The sequence below is a fragment of the Cupressus sempervirens genome, chromosome 2 (assembly GCF_028749045.1).
Source record: "Cupressus sempervirens isolate cs-2001-9-10 chromosome 2, ASM2874904v1, whole genome shotgun sequence".
Classification (NCBI taxonomy): Eukaryota; Viridiplantae; Streptophyta; class Pinopsida; order Cupressales; family Cupressaceae; genus Cupressus; species Cupressus sempervirens.
Window position 1 is genome coordinate 377,265,485 of NC_143119.1, and position 12,402 is coordinate 377,277,886.

Here is a 12,402-nt window from a genome sequence, read left to right on the forward strand (position 1 = left end):
CTTGGTTTGGGAAAGTCTTAAGCTTACTTAGGGAATGTGACAAGGTTAGAAGGGGGATTAGGCTTGGGTTAGGATTAGATTAAGGATGTTAGAGATGTGCAAGTGGATGGCATTCATGAGGGTGGGTGAGTTAGTGGCTAAGCTAGGTTAGTATGGGTGGATGGGGTGGATTAGGTTGAATGGAGGATTTAGGATAGTTTAGGGGCTATTAGGTTTGAGGGATTTATTTATCAAATAGATTTATTTAATAAATTTGGGTTTTAGAATCAGATAGGAGAATAGGATTTAATTGATAAATAATAGGTTATTTGATTTATCAAATAGGACTTTAGATGATTAATTAAAATAATCAGCTAGGGGATGGCAAAGGATTAATTAAATAGGAATTTAATTAATGATGCCTTTAGAGATAGCTAAATAGGATTACCAAGGTGGTGTAATCAAATTTAGATGTCTACATTTTGCCCCTCTTTGACATAGTGTTGAGACAACATTATTTCAAAGAAGTTCAAATGGAGACGACATAAGGAAGATATTTTAGCAACAAGGTTGCCCCAGTCTCGAATAAGAAGAGGAGAGACTAGACTTAGAGATCCACAAGTGGTTAGTCTTGTGTCATGCCCATAGGATCATTAGTCTATCCTCAAGTTGACATAACCACCACCAAATCCAGCACATAGGAAAGAAAAACCCTCACTTTTGACAGCATGCCCTTGAAGTCTTCCATCCTTAGAAAAGCCTAAAATCCCTAGCCAATCCTCCTTAGGTTTGTCATGCAACTTTGACTTTCCCTAATAAATCTTTGCAAACCCAATCCAAAATCTATGCTTAATCCAAATCCAACCATGAGCTTTCGTGTTCATCCATATGCAAGACCCCATCCCCATCCAACTCATCATCAAAACATGAAATCCCAACCCTATCATGATGAGTTTGGTCGCATTTTCCTTTCTCCCACCTCATCCTATTCTAATGATGATGATGATCTTATCGACTATGACGGATATATTGAAAGCCTTAGAGATATACTCCCAACATCCTCCAAAATCCAAGCATTCCTCCAAACTATCTAGTCATGCCATCTCATATCCCAGCTTCTCCTCCATCACCCAATCAACCAAGCTTCCAATCTTCCACCCCCATCACACCAGCTATTCTTGTCAATCCACCACCTCCTCCTAGTCCAACACACTTGTCTCTAAGGAATTTTACAAGGAAGCCCAAAGAAACTCCCTCTCCCACCCCCATCACCCCTCTTACATTGTCCTATCACTACCATCCCTATCGCATCCACCCCACTTATCAAACCCCTTCCATCTCCTACCTCCCATCCATTGAATCCCTCCAAATCCCATCCATATCTCCTCCTCCTAGCATTACCCAAATCCCATATAATGAACCTAATGAGTCCCTCCCCCATTAGCTCATCCCCATTGAAGAAACTCCTACCCATCCATCTACATCACTTAAAGAAACCATCCATACTTCTCCTATCATACCATCCACTCCTAACCATCCCTATCAAGATCCTATCCTTCCATCTCCTCTGCTCCATGATCATACATCTCCCATAATCCATGATGATAGATCCATCAAAGAAGAACTAACTATCATATATGAAGCTTCAACTCCTTCAGCTAGCAATGGACTCACATCTTGTGTTCCAAATAATGAATATCATATTAAAGAAAGAAATAAAAATGTACCTCTAGATGATGGTATCGCCACTATTCCTACATGGTCCCAGGTCCTTCCCTCTCCACCCCAAAGTTCCCATCCATCTTGTTCTACATCTATTTTGGGCCCTTATCCTACTTCTTTTCAACCCTCCATTGTGGGTCCATACATCCCTTATCCAAATCCCCCACCCTTTCCATCCATTTTGGGTCCTTATATACCTAATATGAATCCTTTATCTCCTCCATCTATCTTGGGACCTACTCCTTCCTCGTTTCCATCCATTTTGGGCACCTATATCCATCCATATCCTATGTTCCAATCTATCCTTCCATCCCCTCAAATCCACCAACCAGATCATCAAAGGCACTCACTCTTGAATCCCTTCCAACCTTTAAACCCTCTCTTCCCATCCATTATCCCTCCATCTCATCCATGCTCTTGTTCCCATCCCATGGCTAATAAAAGCATATTGGATGCCAAAATAAACAAGCATAAATCCAAAAATCCACAAAAATCCAAGTCTCAACATGTCCCTTCTAAAATACATGTTCAAGAAGAGAAACATTTGATCCAAATCAAAGAAAAAGTCAAGAGGCCACAAAGGCCCAAGCTGCAAAAGTCAAAAATCATGTGGATACCCAAGATGCTCATAAAAGAAATGCATCTCAAAGAAAAATCTCAATTGGCATCCATTCATGCTACTCAAAAAGCCTCATCCATCCATCCTTTATCCAAATCCCCATATATGCATCCTTCATCCTCCCAAATCCACTCTTAGTCCATATGCTTCTTATCCTAAATTTCCAATCCTCCATCTTCCAACTTTACTTGTAGTTCTTATCTTTCTCTACAAGATAAGGCTATATTCTGAACACATCTAGCTTACATTCAATTGGAAATGCAAGATTGGAAAGCATTCCCTCTCACCAACCCTACTAAGGCAACTCAAGAGTTAGCCTTTCTATGGCTGAGTAAACCTACTTAGTAGAAAGTAGGAAAATGGAAGTCAAAAATAGGTTTGGGAATTTGATCACTCTAGAAGAGTGAAAGCATATCCCTACTGTCCTAACCTCCCAAAAAAAATATACATATTTTTTTTATTACAAGCCCTTTAACTATAGAAAACAAGGCTCCTAGTTAAGCTATATGTGTGTTCTTTCCTCATTTGATTGTAACTTATCTTTATAGAAGGTCGGGCATTTATATCAATTCAAAAGAGTTGAGAGTATAGGCCTACTCCTATTTAGGTTAGCAAGATCAAATGTTCTGTTAAACTTGGTTTTGAACTTAGGAATGTTGCTCTTTGAATTAAAAAGGGTTGAGGTCTACTTAACTGGTTCAATGCTAGCAAAGGCTAGGTCCATTTATGAGGGTCTTCATTCCTGTCGTGTACTATCAGTAATCTAGGAGTTCTCATTGGCTTGGAAGAGATGTGTAAGCAACCAATAATTAGATCTACAAGTTAGATTCCACAATTTATGACTTTGATAAAATGTGCTATAGGAATGAGCATTTGTGTTACAGAATATATCAGATGTGTTATCTAAACTAGTAAATATTCTATAGAAAGTTTCATATGCTCTATAGAAAAATTTGAATGCACTACATAATGATTTAAATGCACTAAAAAATCTTTTAAATGTGTTAAAAGACTATTCAAAAATGTTAAAACAGAGTTTAGAAGCACTATAACATCAAAAAATTGCAGATCTGGCCTTTGTGCATTTGGGAAAGTCTTTAAGAATTTCTTGTTGTTGTTATGAAGCTTCCAAAATGTTGTGCACCTGCAACCAATCAAATCTACACCAAAAACTAGAGAAAAACACAAATCTAAAAGAAAAGGAAAAGATAACAAGAAAACTTGAAGAAAAAAGAGGCTTTAACATGAAGCCCTATGGTGAGTGCCATTTTATATAGGATGAATGCATGTACTCATGAGACTTTAAAGAAGAGTGTAGATAAAATGATAATGAACTAAACCAAACCCAAGAAATCATTGTCAAAATGGAAACTCTACGAACATCCCATGTTTCCCTAACTACAACCACTAAGAATGCTCTCAGACTAGCATCTCAATGATAGTTCTAGAATAGGAGTATGTCATGGATGCAGATCTACAAAGATATATGCAAGATCTATGTGATAATGCAAATTATGTGAGTATAATAACCCTAGAATGATATGATATGAGCAGGAAATAGACTAAACATGTGCTATATGATACTAAATAACATGGAAAGAATGCTAAAATGCTATAAAAATGACATCAAATTGCTAAAATAACAATGCTAGCATGATAACTCTAAATTTGCCATAGTGCAGATGCCTAAAAATTGGGTCCTTTTGCTCTTGAACTGTTTATAGGATTTTAAAAGGGGTTGGGGTAAGAATCAGGGTTTCACTCTTGACTAGGGGTAATGGTGTAACTATAAATATCTCATTAGGTAACAAGAGGAAGAGTCCAACAAACTTAGTTTTGAGGATAAATGAGATTTTTTTGAATTCTTTAATGTAAAAGGAGGATTTTCAGTTTTGTGAGGATAAATAACTTTATTGATTTAATAAATGTTCTATTTATTTTCAAACTTTTGTCTTTTTCCTTATTCCCTTTTTGAAATTCATTTTATGATTTTGAATTGTTTTTCTCCTCTTTTTAAAGTTGATTTAGGTCTTATTAATTTGACAGATGATTTGATCAATTAATGACTTGATGTAATGATGGATTTGAAATTCTATTTTGTTCCTCTAGTTTAATCCTTAATTCACACCATTTGATCAAAATTGCATTGTTTAGGTATTTGCTAATTTTTTGGTGTCTACAACCCACATTTCCTAATTTACTATTCAATGCTTTTGTACAACATTGTATCAATAATTATGATTTTAAAGTTATTTTTGGTAATGATACAATATTGTACTAATATATTTTATAATATTATACCAATATTTCTTAGGTGGGTCAACCTATGGGAGTTAGTTAATTCCAAGCTCTATATAAACCCTTCCATTCAATTCATTTATCATCCAAGCATTCAATGATCAAGAACTCATGCTCACTCTCTCAAGTTCTTGAGCATTCTTCAAGAATTCAAGGCATTCAAGATATCTCTCCATTGAATATCAAGCATTTATGCATTCAAGATATTGACGAAATTTATGCCAAATCTTCCATAGCATTTCAAAATTCAATATCTCCCTTCATACACTCAAGATCCTTTTTTACATCCTCAACATCCATCCTCTCAAGATCTACATTCATTCCTATGGAAGATTTCAAGCACATTCATACATGAAAGTTTTGGTTTCACTTTGATTTCCTTTCTAGGGTTTTTAAGTTGATTAAAAAATATTGCATCAACATAAATGATTACATTCCAAATTCAAGAACATACTCATAGATTTAAATTGCTTAATGTTATATCTATCATTACTTCTTGCTAGTATTCTATCTTTATTTAAATTTAAGGTTAATTCCTAGACTGGGGTTTAATTGAGGCACCCTCCCCCAAAAAAACAAAAAACAAAAAAAATAACAACAAATAGACAAACCCCTTTATTTTACAGGTTTCAGATCTCGGGTCGGCAAACAAGTTGCAAATCTAGATACCCTTTTCAACTTTCTTCAAAACTACAAAATCAAAATCAATGTTGCATACATTCTATCAAGGCTAACTAGGTTGACCATGATGCTTCAACAATGATCAAATCACCTACAATGCTCTAGTTGAGCCCATATTAGGGAGGTCAATCTTGAAAGATCACTAAACAATTTTTAGGTTTTGTCTGTCTTTCCATTTTCAGTGTAGGAGTGAGGATTCACACCTTTTAGACATCATTTGGCAACCCATTTTTAGGTTTGTATTTCACAAGGTATACCATCTTCTTTTTTTCATATCTATATACTTTATCCCTTTGTCATATATTTATATCTCATATTTGTATTTTCTATCTTGTTGGTTAAATCCTCTTAAAGTAGATGCAAGTGGGAAATGAATCCAAGCCATTCATTTCTTTTGTATAAGGTTACACTTTGATACTTTCTTCTATATTAATCAACCCTAATCAAAGGGGTGGATCTTGGTCTTCCCCCTTTAAAATGTGTTAAGGTGGTTGATTATATTTCATCCCTACACATACCTGAGTAAACCTATTTGTGCAGGAAGAGTTTGATCTCTTCCTCAAGGGAAAAAGGCCTCAGGGTTTCCAATTATTTTATTTTAATCTTCAGTTGCCCTATTTTATTTTCCCACCAAAAAACTAACATAAAAGGAGGATTGGGATCTTTATTTTCATATCCATTTTCAATAAATAATCAATCCATATGTCCATGTATGTTGAAGTTGATGAAAGATCAACTCCATAGCTCCTAAGAATCACCTACTTGCAAACACATCACAGAAAGAGAGAAGCAAAAGCTATGGAGGCTGGAATTTCTTGATCCATAGATGAGACATTCTTGATGAGCCAAAAGAGAAAATTGCTATTATCAAAAGTGAATTTGTCAATAATTACAAAGAGAGATCATCCTTATAAAGGATATTGAAAACCTAAAAAGCTCTAACCTAGGTTCCATCATAATAATTAATAAAAATATTGATTATGTGATGCCTAAACTTTAGCTTAAGCAAACTAGAGTTAATTAGGAAATATCTAATTACTCTAACACCCCCCTTTAAGATAAATTTAGGGAGTAGCTAAAAACCTAGAAGCTACTACTAAAAGTAGAATTGGGTCCTGACAACAAAGCCTAATGAGGTACCCAAGCACAACCAAATCTTTGAAAGTAGGAGAAATAAAGAAAACCATATGGGAAAAATTGTACTCCAAAAAAAAGATGGAAAACATGATCAAAGAAACTAGTGAAGGACTGAAGAATCCTCCAAACTAGGGAATGTCTCAAAAGATAGGAACAAAGATGATCATTAAGAACATCACTGAAGCATATAGAAGTTGGAAAGCTTTGTCAAAAGTAACTGTTGATCAAAAGAACCTGCACTAAAATAGAACCTAACCAGGTAGAGAAGACTATAATCTACATCAAATCAAGAGGCACACAAAGGCAAAAAACTAAACTCAAAGATACAAATGGCATGAAACACCAAAGCCTGAAGATTTGATCAATCAAAAAAATGAAGCATGAGAGACAATAGAAGACCCTTACCCCCACCCTAACTGTAGACAAGGGTGAGATGACAGGCAACTGGAAAAGTGGGCCAAAATAATTGCATGTCAAGGAACCACAATCAAGATACACAAAAGAGTACATATGTGTGTACTAAGGTGATAAATCTTAGACATGTCATAAGGCTAATGTCATGGAAGGGAAACTCACTAGACAAAGGAAGATGGAAAACAAAGGCAAAACATTAACCCCCCATGGAACTTTAATCATGAGTAGTGAGTGCATGTACAATAAGGCACAAGATATGGGGAATCTCAAGAATACAATAATCTACATGAGTGTTCTCAAATGACACTACTTGAATCAGAAGGGAAAACAAGGCAAAACTATTGAAACAAAAATACAGATGAAATATGGCTCTTTATCTCACTATGTTTGCAACAATGCATACAAATGATGTCTAAATAAACCAAAAGAGACATAAGATTGATAAAAAATATAGTACAAGTCATGAAAAATCATATGAAGAAAAAAAATTGATCCTTGGACCTAAAATAACCAAGATATCTACCAAAATAACAAAAATGCAAAAGACTTAATAGAGTATGCTTGGAGCAGAATTTGGGAAAACAACCAGCATCATTAAAAAGATCTTGGAAAGACCTTTCCAATGATATAAAGAATTCCCAAATCAGAGAACAAATGCTCAAGATATGTCTCCAAGAGTGCAAAAAGGACCTCTTGACTTTGATAGCAGATAAATCTATAAAAAAAAGCTTCAGAACTAAAAACTAATTATACTACTATGACGGGCTTGGAACCAGCTTTCTGATGATATCTCATTTTCAAAAAATAGAGTCCATATGTTTGACATATGAGCAAAAACATGAAGGTAGGTCAAAATAGAGCTTGAAGAGGTGACATAAGTGATGATGTAGTGCTGACATGGCACTGATGTCAATAGGTGAGGAACCTAAATTTGATGGTCAAGCGATCATCTAGGAAAAAATACCTTAAAAATGACCATTTCACTGGAAATAATCATTAAAAAATATCCCAGTCTATCGAAAAACAATAGTAGAGAGATAAGTCACTACTAGAAAACAAATTTGATGGCCAAATAATATAGATTTCCAAAGGACAAAGGCTAGTAGTGGGTCCCACTCAACATGTCTCAACCAAAAAATAGGAGAGCTAGAAAGGATTGGCAATCAGACCTGACATTCAAGAGCCAAAAATAAGTACTAGTCTCCAACAAATTTCCCCCAAAATCACATGTTGCTCAATGACTAGAATAGTTAACATTCAGTCAATGTATGCTCAACGCATCCCAAAAGGACACTTAACCAAATAAAGGATGGCAAACTGAGATGACCAAAAAAATTTAGCCAACTAGGAATAAATTGTCTGTCATCCAAAAAATCTACCTAAGATGGCCCAATTTATGTAATATGCATTGGTCCCCAAAAAAGTGTTTCACAAAATCATGAAGTCTAGTGATGATATTAAAATAGAGCTTGCAATCCACCATCAAGAAAAGCATACTAGAACACAAACCTTCCAAAAACTATGGCAGTTAGATGTGTTGAAGTGGTGCTCATGTGGCCCAAGGGGGATGATTGGAGATATGGGGGAGCTTCCTCCCATGAAAGAGGCTAGACATGTTGGGAAAACCACTATGGTCACCTTACATAACCAAAATCTACCAACCATAACTTCCCCCAAAATTCCAAGATAGATAGGTGCGAGGGCTCCAAGTATCATAGTCCTCCATGCAAAAATTGCCTAAGTCTTAAAAAATAACCACCTCTTATTACCAAGTCACCATGCATAGGTCTAAGTAAAGTGCTTATTTTGGACTGCCAAAATCAAATAATCCCATGCAACTACAAGTATACACATGGGCATAGGGTTTAATCAAAATTCCAAGTTGGTCCAATCAAAACACAAGAGATCAACAACCCATGCCAAAAAATGAGGCTCGTCGTCACCAAATGAGGTGTCCAAAGCCATGTTGAATCCACCAAACTCCAATGCCATAGTGTCGTGCAAAAAGAAATTAGGCATAGAAAGTGTAATCTGCTACACATGACCTATTTGCTTCTCCCTAGCACTTCCCTCTCACAAGACAATAAATTAGACGTCATAAAGGTACACAAATGAGTCATAGAGAAGCAATGCTTGCTACAATATAATGCTGCTCAAAATCCATTTTCATGCCATTTGCCTTGGTGAATTGTTAAAAACCCAATTATGCAATAATTGCTATGGAAATAACTATACCTACTTGGGTTCTCGTATTCTCATTGAATAGTGAAGAGAAAAAATCTCAAGCAAGATAGATAAAATAGGCAGCTCTAATCCTAAATAACCTCAAAAAAGAGAAATACATCAACAGTAGGTGCAGGTCAAAAATGGGGTCGTAAAAGAATTAAAAACTTACACATATAGGTGGGGTCGCCAAGATGGAGGTAGGCACAACCTCCAATAAAAACTCATCCTCCACAATTCAAAATGCACTACCAATCCAAAATCACAAGTCAAAATCGTAAGGCACCAAAACCAAAGGTGCGGGTCTCAAAAAAAAAACTAACAACATTGACAAGTGCAGGGCCTATGTAGAATAGGGACAAGCAGGGCCAAAAATAAAGGATCCCTCTTTTTGAAAAAAAAAACTCCTCCTTCAATTTTTTTAAGAACAAAAATCTTCTTGGTAAAAAAATTATTAAAAATATCAACATTGCCTCGATTTCTATGCCTCGATTTCTATGCCCATGTCAAAATGGCATGGGGGCAAAAAAAATTGCCTCAAATATCAATAGCATCTAAATGGGACATATTTTATATGGAAATGGAGGTGTTTGAGCACTCTAGGCTCAATGACGATGTCCATTTTTGCTCAAAGTGCCTCAAAAATAGTGACCCCCCAAATCCAATAAAAACTATTGAAAGCTCAGATCTGGAAACTGATGCCAAATCTCTCAAGAACAAAATAGGGACATGAAGATCTAGAGCTCTAAGACGATATTGAAGTTGATGAAAGATTAACCCCACAACTCCTAAGAATTGCCTGCATGCAAACACCTGTCACAGAAAGGGAGAAGCAAAAGCTATGGAGGCTGGAATTCCTAGATCCATAGATGAGACATTCTTGATGAGAAAAAGGAGAAATTTCTATAATCAAAAGTAAATTAGTTAATAATTACAAAGAGAGATCATCCTTATAAAGGAGATCAAAACCCTAAAAAGGTCTAAGCTAGGTTGTATCATAATAATTGATAAAAGAACTAATCATGAGATGCCTAAAGTTTAGCTTAAGAAAACTAGAGTTAATTAGGAAATATCTAATTACTCTAACAATGTAAACTCAAGGCATTCAAGAATTTAAGAAATAAAGTTTTCATCAAGCATTCAAGGGACTCAAAATTCTAAGGATCCTGTGTGAGAATTTCCTCTTCAAGATCTAGCATTTTGTTGGCCATCAAGGGAGAATATCTACATTCATACATACATCATCTTCTTCATTGATGCACATTTACATCCATGCCTCCATGATGTGGTTTTGGTATATCTATTGTAATTGTGGAGATATCCTACATTCTACATAGAAAATTCAACATTTATAACACACAAGAAACATAAGATTACTTATTGTCAAGGATTTTTACAAGAAATGTGAATACTAAAATTTATCTTATTTCCTTTACATACATTTACACTTCTATTTCAAGGTTAATTCCTCAATCTAGGGCTTGACCAAGGAAATCCCTCATCCACTTTTTTAAAAAAATATTGTGTATAGGGATAGGCTAGAAAAATTGTGGTTGCAGATCTATAAATAACTCCTTGAGAGATTTTGAAAAAAGTCAGGTCGACCTAGTTACAAGGTCCCAAGAACATAGTGACTTTTTGGAATAACATTTGGACACTTTTCTTGTAGGTCAACCTATTCCTGGAGCTTTTGCAAGAAAAATCATTTCTAGGTTTTCTATTTTATTCAAGGATCCATAGATGAAATTGAAAAATTAGGTTCATATCCATACTTTTTGGAGAGAAAAGACACTTTCCTCTATACATTAAAAGGTAAGCATTCTATCATTCATTTCAATTTTTACTTTAAACATAATTACTTATCTTAATTGGGTTGATTTCATACATTTAGCACTTAAATTTATATTATATTTCATACTTAGTCAATTAGTTCAATTGCACAATTACATATGTATATCACTGTTGGGATTATAGATGAAGTAATTGAGAGGGGGGGTGAATCAGTTACCATAAAACAAATCCTGATCCCTTAGATGTCTTAAATAACTAGCTACTGTTGTCACTTGGTAAACACATCACAAAAATGTTGTAACTTGGTAGATTAACTTGTTACTAATCTTTAGACATTCATAATTATTAGCATGCATGCAAAAGTAAATAACATGAACATAAGAGACACCAAATTTAACATGGAAACCCAATATGGGAAAAAACACCAAGTAACTAGCTACCAATTTTTACTCTTCTGAAGTGAGCCCTATTAGGAGCCAACCCTGTTAAAGGTCACAATACACACTATTAGGTGTGACCCTATTAGAGGATTTAATCACCCGGTTAGGAGTGGCCTTGCTAGAGGTCTTTAGAATAATTCAACTGAATTGTCACCTTGTTAGAGGATTTACAAAATGGTTGTTAAACCAACTTTGTTAAGAGATTTGAAATCACTACTACAATGGTTAGAGAGTAACAATGAATTGACTTGAATATGATGCAATTGAATTTTCTGATTACAGATCTCTATTTTGCACCATTAGGTCCTCTTTGATCAAATATAGCTTTGCTGCTCCTCAATAATCTTTGATCATCCTTCAAAATTTGCTTTCACAATAATCAGTCCTCCTTCTCATTCCTATCACATCAAATCCATCACTTAGAATTCGCAACTTAACCTCTTATATATACCATTCAAATTATTAAGTCAGCTCATTCACAAGTTACATTTACCAATAAACCATACATTAGTTGACTACAAATATTGCATTAAACAAATAAACTTTATTTCACAAAACAATGAAATCCTTCATTGGTTGACCCTGCTCGGTAAGCACTACTTCCAAAAATAATTTCCTGAGTTAACCATCTTAACTTGGTTAACACTGCAAAATTTGCAAAATCCTTTGGCTGCCAAGTGAAATCGGTAAGAACTAAATTTCCTTCATTGTCCATGAGAGCTCGGTAAGAATTGTTTCTACCAGATTTCCCTTTGATGACCAAGTGAGCTTGGTAACAACTAAATTTCCTTTGCTAACCTTGAAATCTCAATAACAACTATTTTTTGCCTTGCTGACCAACTGAGCTTAGTAGACACTGTAAACCTTCTTTTCTAACCTTCGGAGCTCGATAGACTCTGTCTTTTGCCTTGTTGACCAACTGAGCTCGGTAGACTCTATCTGATGACTGATATGACATTTGTGTAACATCAAAGACAATACACAATTGAACAATTGTATCCAACAATCTCTCTCTTTGGCATTGATGGCAACACAACATGTCATAACAAAATGAAATTTGAAAACAAGTCTTCTTTGATAGAATGCTTCTCCCTCTTA